We start from the raw sequence: 9462 nt of genomic DNA on the forward strand, positions 1-9462 counted from the left end.
GATTCAGTCTTCATCTTTATTTTTTTATTTTTATTTTTCGGTCAAACATTCCTTCTTTAATGTTTTTTAATCAAATAATATTTTCACTTCTTTCCCCCAGACCATTCTGCAAACATTGTCTGTATTCCTCCTCATTTCCATATTTCAAGCTCTCCAGAATGACAAGTTCCAACAGTTGATTTATATGTGAAGCATTTTAGTGTCATTTTACTTTACATAAACTTATGATGGTAAGACTCTTTCCTTTGAAGGATTTTTTAATATAACACATAGTCATCACAAATATGCAGTGTGAATTATAAAGTGTTCCTTTCAAGCACTGGATGAGACAGTAAAAAACACAGTATTTTACCAACCATCAATAAGATATGCTAGATTTTTCAGAAATTAAAGAAAAATATTAACATAAAAAAAGAAAAGAAAGTATGGTAACAAAGTTATTAATCCCCCATTTGTAATACTGAGTTCCTTCATCCATTTACAATCCTGAACTGTAATTGAGCAGGGCGGTAAAATTACCCTGGAAAACGCCAACTCTACTCAGACAAAATAAATCAATTCTAAATGGTTTTCCATTAAAGTTTTATGTGGCTATGATTCCACTTGAACTTTATAATTGGCTTTTAACAGTTTCCAAATCAGCGCTAGCAGAGAACAGAAGTAAATAAAGCCAAAGGCACTCCCTTCAGAGGCTCAAAATTCTTAGATTTTGTTGTAACTTTAAACTTAGCGAGTTTCAGCAGCTCCACTTAGATGATCCTGTAGGCTCATAAAAATACACTGAATTGTTGGTTTAACTTGTCTTCCTTCCTCAAAGTTTATGACACACAAAGAGACTAATCCCTGTACTGGGAGTGACTGATACAAGTTCGGGTTTGCTTGCGGTTGCTGGTAAGGAACACGTGAGGTCAGTAAGAAAATAACAGGCTTCTCACATAAGCGCCATGACTCACAACTAGGACACTGGCTACTAACCCTGGGGCGCCGCCATCTGAATTGAACTGAGAGCCACAGTTTTTTGCTAAAGGGAATATCTCTGCCAAAGAAGTTTCCAGACAGTTGCTTGGAGCTCCTTGGGAAAAGTGTTCTTTTTGAACTGATTCTTTCAGAATTATTTGGCAAAGAAATTCAAAAAAGTCTTTTCCACGCATTTGCACCCGGTCTAAACTCTCTCCTCCAGGCGGTGTGAACGCAGGGCATTCTTCCCCAGCCGCTTTGGCCATGGCCCGCAGCTCTCTCAGTGCCTTGCCTTCTACAAGCAGGTATCTTCTTTCTCGAAGTCTTGAATCATACTTTACTGTCATATCTTTGCAAAATTTGCTTTTCTCCAGATTTCCATGCATGGTCTGCTTTGTCCTCATGAGGTCACTAGAGAAACCATGAGTAAATCTTACATTACTCAGAAATATACCAGCAGCTGCTGCTGCTTTAAAACCAGTTTCTGAAAGTGGTTCATCTATTCCTTGTCCTTGAATTATTTTCTCCTTGTAAAATTTTCTTTCTCCATGCCGGACAACGGTCAGGGCAAAGCGAGTCATCTTACAGCGCCTCCACTCTTCATCTTTAAGTGAAAAGTTAGCTGTGTATTTTCTTGTAAGTGCCCTTCATCTGGTTGAGGAAATTCCCTTCTATTTTGAGGTTTTCTAAAAGCTCTTTCTTCATCTATTTAAATGACCATATAGTTTTATTTCTTTAATCTTTTAATGTCGTAAATTAATTACACTGATTGTGCTTCAGATATTAACCAATCCATGTATTGGCAAGATGAAAACTTACTTTACTTGATGTCTTCATATTCTTTTATACATTGTTATATTCGATTTGCTAAAATCAAGAAAAAATGTTTGTCTGTCTACATTTATGAAGGGTATTTTTCTATAGTTTTCTTTTCTTATAACTTCTTTGTCTGTCTTTGTTATCAAAGTAATGCTTATCTTATAAAATGAATTGTGATTTCCTCACTTTTTAATTTTTTAAAGAGTTTGTATAGAATTAGTATCATTTCTTCTGTAAATGTTTGGTAGACTTTAATGGCAAAGCTAGCTCAGTCTGGAGTTTGGTTTGTAATAAAGTTTCAATAGAAAATTCAATTTTTGAAAGAGACATAACAACATTCTAGTTTTCTGTTTCTTTTTTTAGTATTAGTAGTTTACATCTTTCAATGAATTTACCCTTCAGTGGGTGTCACATATATTGTTACAACTTTTTTCATAATATTTCCTTACTTTCCTTGTAAAGCCTGTAAAATTCGTAGCAATGTCCTCTCATTCTTTTATTGATATTGTTTCCCTTTGTAGTTTTTTAGCTGACAAGCATGGTTAGTGAATTGTCACTTTTATTGATCTTACTAACATAGCTATTAGATTAATTGATTTTGCATATTGTTCTTCTTTTCCCTATTTTATTTTTTGTCAGCATCTTCATTATTTCATTTTTCTGCTTATTTTGGATTTAACTTGATGTTCTCTTTGCAGTTTCATGAGATGAACATTTAAGTCTTTGATGTGAGACCTCTCTTCGTTTTCAATGCAGGCACTTAGGTGGAATAAATTGATGTGTACACACTATATGATTAAATATATTACACATATTTTGGGTTTACATTTTCTTTTACTTGAAAAGGTTTTCTGATTTCCTTTTTTATTTTACCTCTTTTCTTTTTAGAGTTTACTACTTTTCTTCTGGTGACAACTTTAGTAAGATATTATTCACATATCATACAATTAACACATTTAAAGTATAAAATTCAGTAGTTTTTAGATTATTCACAGAATTGGAGAAACATAACCACAATCAAAATTTAGAACATTTTTATAAGCCCCAGGGAAACCCTCATACTCTTTAATCCTCACTCCTCTATGCCCCCTCCCTGGGCTCTAGGCAACCGTTCATCGACTTTTTGTCTCTATACATTTGCCTATTGTAGACATTTCATATAAAATGAATAACATAATATGTGGTCTTTTGTGACTGACTTTTCTTGATCAATATAATGTTTTCCAGGTTCATCATGACTGAATCATAAAGGTACTTCATTCCCCCCCTCGTTCCCCCTCCTTTATTTTTGCAGGATAATATTCCATTGCATGAATATATCACATTTTATTTACCAAATGACTAGTTGGTAGTTATTTCCTTATTCTACATTTTGACAATTATAAATAATGATGCTATAAATATTTATACACAAGGTTTGTGTGAATATCTGTTTTCATTTCTCTTAGGTGTGTAACTGGGAGACGAAGTGCTGGGTCTAATGGTAACTCTGTTTACCCTTTGGAAGAACTGCAAGACTGTTTTCCAAAGTGGCTGCAACCCTTGTACATGCCCACCCACAGTGTATGAAAGTTCGAATCTTCACATCTTCACCAACACATGCTGTTACCTTTTGTATTTTAAAAAAATAGCCATTTTAGGGTATGTGAGGTAATATTTCATTGTGGTTTTGATTTTCATTTTTCTGAATACTAATGATATTTAGTGTCTTCTGATACTATATTTGATACCAAATACACACTTAATGACATGAGCAGCTTTTCATGTGCTTATGGGCCATTTGTATATCTTCTGTGGAGAAATGTCTATTCAGATACTTCGCCCATTTTAAAATTGGGTTATTTGACGTTTTACTATTGAGCTGTAAGTATTCTTTACACATTCTAAATGCCTTGCATGATTTGCAAATATTTCTCCTATTCTCTGGGTTATTTTTTCACTTTCTTGGTTATGTTGTTTGGAAGTGCTCCTTATGGTGAGCAGTGTGAAAACTTGCAGAGGGTCTGAGGCTTTTTCACCATGAGGGGATGCTCTCTGTATAAACATTTGATGAATCCCTTTCCCTCCAATTCATATAAGAAATGTATATCTAAACATGCACTTAATGTGTGTGTATAGGTATATTTTCACATACATATTTTTATAATGGTTTTAATATGCTAAGGCAGGTGAGTTGATTTAAAGCTTTAAAAAGTAATTTACTTAACAAACAACATGTATATTCTACAGCTAAATTGAACAAAAACAATTTCCTATTACAAATATCTTTCATGAGCTTTTTGATTGAAGCAGACAGCATTGGTGTTCTACCCAATAGTAGACGTTATTCTTCCCCTTCTCCCTAATGCCAAAAAATTCCTTTCATGTTAGTGGCTAAACATGAGAGATGGCTGTTTTATCAGTTCCCTTTGCAACTCTTTGGCCATTTGGCATAAAGGGATGTCATCTATTGGCTGCTGGGGAAGATTTACTTCGTGATATAAAGAGAAAGAGAAAACTGAGAGAATTCTTTTGCCTTGTTCTCTTGCTTTTGTACTTGGATACAGTTGTTTAGATGTGATTCATGAAGCTGTGGCAGCTCTTTTCTGAGCATTGAAGTGCAAATACTGGAAATTAAGGCCAAGAGACTGAGGACAGTGGAGTGGCAGAGTCTGGGATCTTGTTGAGAGTACTTAGTTACTGTTCCAAACCTGGGACATGCTACCTCCGGATATACTGTTACATGAGAAACATAAGCTCCTATTTCAAACAGATTTTTACCTAAGTATTCTGAATTGTGAAGCTAAAAATTTTCTAATTGATAACATTGATTTAGAGTTACATTCCCCAGGTAGTAAATGGAAAAAATATTTTAAAAGATGAATATCTTGAAGGATAGTTTTATACTTTTCAGTAAACATTGAAGGGAAAAATTGTAATTTATTAAGATGAGGAGTTTGTGCAGAATTAAACTTAAAAATTTTGAATATAATCTTACATAACTAGTGTCCTTTAAAAAATTTTTTTTTATTTCAGCATATTATGGGGGTATAAATGTTTAGGTTACATATACTACTTTTGCCCCACCTGATTCCAGTGAGTCCATCCCCCAGATGGTGGACACCACACCCATTAGGTGTGTATATACCCATCCCCTCCTCTCCCATCCCATCTGCCCGACACCCGATGAATGTTATTACTATATGTGCACTTAAGTGTTTATTAGTTAATACCAATTTGATGGTGAGTACATGTGGTGCTTGTTTCTCCATTCTTGTGATACTTCACTTAGTATAATGGCTTCCAGCTCTATCCAGAATAATACAAAAAGTGCTATATCACCAATGTTTTGTGGCTGAGTAGAACTCCACGGTATGCATCTATCACATGTTATTAATCCACTAATGTATTGATGGGCACTTGGGTTATTTCCACATCTTTGCAATTGGGAATTGTGCTGCTATAAACATTCAAGTGCAGATGTCTTTTTTATAGAATGTCTTTTGTTCTTGTGGGTAGATGTTTAGTGATAGGATTGCTGGATCAAATGTTAGTTCTACTTGTAGCTCTTTCAGGAATCTCCACATTACTTTCCACAGAGGTTGTACTAGTTTGCAGTCCCACCAGCAGTGTATGAGTGTTCCTATCTCTCTGCATCCATGCCAACATTTATGGTTTTGAGACTTTTTGATAAATGCTATTCTCAGTGAGACAAGTGATGTCTTATTGTGGTTTTGATTTGCATTTACCTGCTAATTAGAGAATGGAACATTTTTTCATATGGTTTGTTGGCCGTTAGTCTATCTTCTTTTCAAAAGTTTTTATTCATGTCCTTTGCCCAGTTTTTGATAGGGTTTTTTTTTTCTTGCTGATTTTCCTCAGTTCTATACGATTCTACTCCTCAGCCCTTTATCAGATATGTAAGATAAGAATATTTTCTCCCATTCTGTAGGTTTTCTGTTTGCTCTCGTGATAGTTTCCTTAGCTATGCAGAAGCTTTTTAATTTAATCAGGTCCCATTTATTTATTTTGTTGCTGTGATTGCCTTTAGGGTCTTCTTCATAACTTCTTTGCCTAGGCCAATTTCTATAAGAGTTTTCTCAACATTTTCTTCTAGAATTCTTATAGTTTCACAACTTATGTTTAAGTCTGTTATCCATTGTGAGGTGATTTTTGTGAGAGGTGCAAGGTGTGGATCCTGTTTCAGTCTTCTGCATGTGGCTATCCAATTTCCCCAGCAATAGATGCAGAAACAGCATTCAGCAAAATTGAACACACTTTTATGATAGGAACGCTTAACAAAATAGGCATAGATGGGACTTTCCTAAAAATGGTACCAGCCATTTATGACAAACCCACAGAAAACATCATACTGAATGGGGAAACATTGAAAGCATTCCCATTTAGAACTGAAACCAGACAAGGTTACCTTCTATCACTGCTTGTATTGAACATAGTGCTGGAAGTCCTAGCCAGAGCAATGAGACAAGAGAAGGAAATCAAGGGCATCCAAATGGGGACAGAAGAGGTCAAACTATCACTCTTTTCTGATGATAAGATTGTATATCTAGAAAACCCCAAAGATTCTGCTATGAGACTACTGGAATTGATAAACAAATTCAGCAAAGTCTCAGGTTACAAAATCAATGTACAGAAATCAGTAGCATGCCTATATGTGAACAACTGTCAAATTGAGAACCAAATCAAAGACTCAACACCTTTCAGAATAGCAACAAAGAAAGTAAAATACCTAGGAGTACACTTAGCTAAGGAGGTGAAAGTCCTCTACAGGGAGAACTATGAAACAGTGATGAAGGAAATAGCAGAGGACGTAACCAGGTGGAAAACCATACCATGCTCATGTGTCGGCAGAATCAACATTGTTAAAATGTCTATACTACCCAAAGTGATCTACAGATTCAATGCAATCCCTATTAAACTGCCAACATCATTTTTCACAGATCTAGAAAGAATAATTCTATGCTTCATATGGAACCAGAGAAGACCCCAATGATATAGGCAAAACAAGATTAAGCAAAAAGAACAAATTGGGAGGCATCAATTTACAGACTTCAAGCTATACCACAAGGCTATAGAAACTAAAACAGCATGGTACTGGCACAAGAACAGAGACATAAACCAATGGAACAGAACTGAGAACCCAGATATAAAACCATCCTCATACAGCCATGTAATCTTTGACAAAGCAGACAAACTTATACACTGGGGAAAAGAATCCTTATTCAATAAATGGTGCTGGTGTCTTTTAGTTTTTGTATACTCTTGTGGCCTCTGAAATGTAAGCATTCTCCAGTATTCACTTTTCTATATTTGTTGAGATGGGTAAGAGTTAACTCAATGTACTCAGAATATTACAATCAGAAGAGTTCATGGCTTCTTATCAACTACAATCTGACTCTATTTCTTCATTCATTTTAATAAAGACTGAATTATAGTTTTGAGATGCATTCCTTTATTATATAGCCTCAATTGCCCAGTGGGTAATGGAGAACCATTGGAAGTTTTAAAACTTTGGAGAGACACAGCTGCACTTTCAGAATATATTCCAGCAGCAGTGCAGATGGGCTAAATAAAAGTGAGTATATGGAAAAGTGCTAGAATAACAGTTAGGAGCTACTGTAATTCAGTAGTACAGTACAGTTAAAACCTAAAGAATGGGAGGTCACTGATGTGTAGATGCTATTCTTACCATGAGAGAAATGTAGAAAAGTTTCTGAAGGTTTTCACCTAGAGAATATAATTCCCGTAAGTATTTAAGGAATTCCTCCTATGAACTCTGCACTGTACTTAGCACCAGAAGCAAAGTGGTACACAGAAGTGATCCTTACCCTTACATAATTTATAGTTTTGGGGGGATCACAGGAATGAAAGTGGAAGAAATTTCTAATGAATGTTACAATGGAGGATCTATCTGAAGTTATGAGAACATACGTAATGACAACTATTTATTGTCTATTTACCATGTGCCTGCCACCATTCTACCATTTTAGTTATATTATCTCATTGAATTGTTACAACTCAGTGACAATTAATAGGAGAGGCTATTCCTGCTATCTCTATTTTAGAAATCATGAACCTGAAGCACAGAGAAGTTAAGTAAATTGACCAAGATATTCTAGTTTGTAAACATAGAGGAGGAGGGATTCAAACACAGGACCTTAAACACCATAACTCCACTATTTTCTATAAAGACAGGAAACTGATGATCTCATTACTGAAATGTCACATTTAAAGGCTGAGCAGGATACTCCATTAGAAATTTTCAGTTGGTATTTAGAAGTAAAAAATTTAGAAAGGACACATAAGCCAATAAAAGTTGTTTTGGTGATATATCAGGAGAGACAACACCTGAAGTGAACTACTTACAATCCTTGAAAATTTTCAGATTACAAAAATATATGAGGAAGACTGGGGTATATTGTGTAGGAAATTTCCACTTAGGATATGGAAGAAAGGGAGAAAAAACCTAAACAACAGATTTCCTTAGAGAGATCAGGATGGTGGGAGGATGGGAGTTTATTTTTGGCTCTGCCTTGGTGGATGTACAATCCCTAGAGTGAAAGGAAAACTTGAGTAGAATATTGAATCCCTAAGGAGCTAAACACAGAACATGATCCCGGATGTAAATACAGTCCCCTCATTTCCAATTACTCCTAGAACTGTTCCCTGGGGAAGAGATTGAGTAAGCTTCTATTGTGTTTATAATCAAGTGCATTATATCTTTAAATTCACATGAAATGTATGTCTTATGTAGTGGTTAAAGTGTTACTAATAGAGACCCTTTATTATTCTCTGTTGCTTGAGGGGAATCAAAGTCATAGTCATAAATTATGATGTGTAAATCAGAAATATTTTTAAGACATAGCAGAAATTAAGCCTGGACTGCATTCTCTTAGAATCAAAGGAATCCAAACCTGGGATCCTGATATTACTCTTCCAGGACCACAGGGAAATAACAAAGATAAGGAAGCACCAAGGTATTCTGGACTAAGAACAGTGAGTTCCTGAATTCTATTTATATCAATATCCTCCTTTTTGAGATGGAAATCCAGGGATCTAAGATATTCCATTTGCCCACGTGTTGCACAATCCAGGGACTCAGGTGAAATTGGTGCAAGAATGCGTTTGAGGAGGGAGCAGGGAATGTTCAGAGATATTAGAGGGCACAGTGGTTGCAGTGTCTCTATCAATAAATATGCTGACCTTGGACAGAACCCTCTCTGTTCTAGATTGATAGCTTTTTCACTGTGACATTGCACAGTTAATTAAAGTCCAAGACTCTGGCTCCTTAGTTTTGGAGTAGAAATGAGAGTCTTGGTTCCCATCCCAATAGAGTCTAAACTGCATTAGAGGACAGCAGCAGGCAGAAAAGTCCTTTGTATCCAATTTTACTGGACAGGAGAGGGCTCAAGTGAATAAAGAAATGATGAGATGAGAGAAGAACAATTCTGTCCTGGTCACCCCTTCTTATTCCTTATCTCTTGTTATTTCCAGAAGTCATGTTTGCATATGGCAGCACTGGCCTTCTCTCTCTAGAGTAAGTTGGTGCTGCTCTGTAAAGGCAGATTTTGTGGATCCAGGTCAAGGTAGTGTCAGATATTCATATACATTTGTGGACAGATTCACTGTGGGAAAGACTCTGTTGTCCTTTAATGCAACTACTTTTTCTGTCCCCACAGATCCTCT

The 9462-nt window shown here is 35.6% G+C and overlaps 1 pseudogene; it reads right to left on the bottom strand.

Annotated features, from left to right (window-relative positions):
* Window positions 1–726: 726 nt before the first annotated feature.
* On the bottom strand, window positions 727–1538 carry LOC138383715 (fructose-2,6-bisphosphatase TIGAR pseudogene; annotated as a pseudogene).
* Window positions 1539–9462: the final 7924 nt, after the last annotated feature.

The sequence above is a fragment of the Eulemur rufifrons genome, chromosome 6, assembly GCF_041146395.1.
Source record: "Eulemur rufifrons isolate Redbay chromosome 6, OSU_ERuf_1, whole genome shotgun sequence".
NCBI lineage: Eukaryota > Metazoa > Chordata > Mammalia > Primates > Lemuridae > Eulemur > Eulemur rufifrons.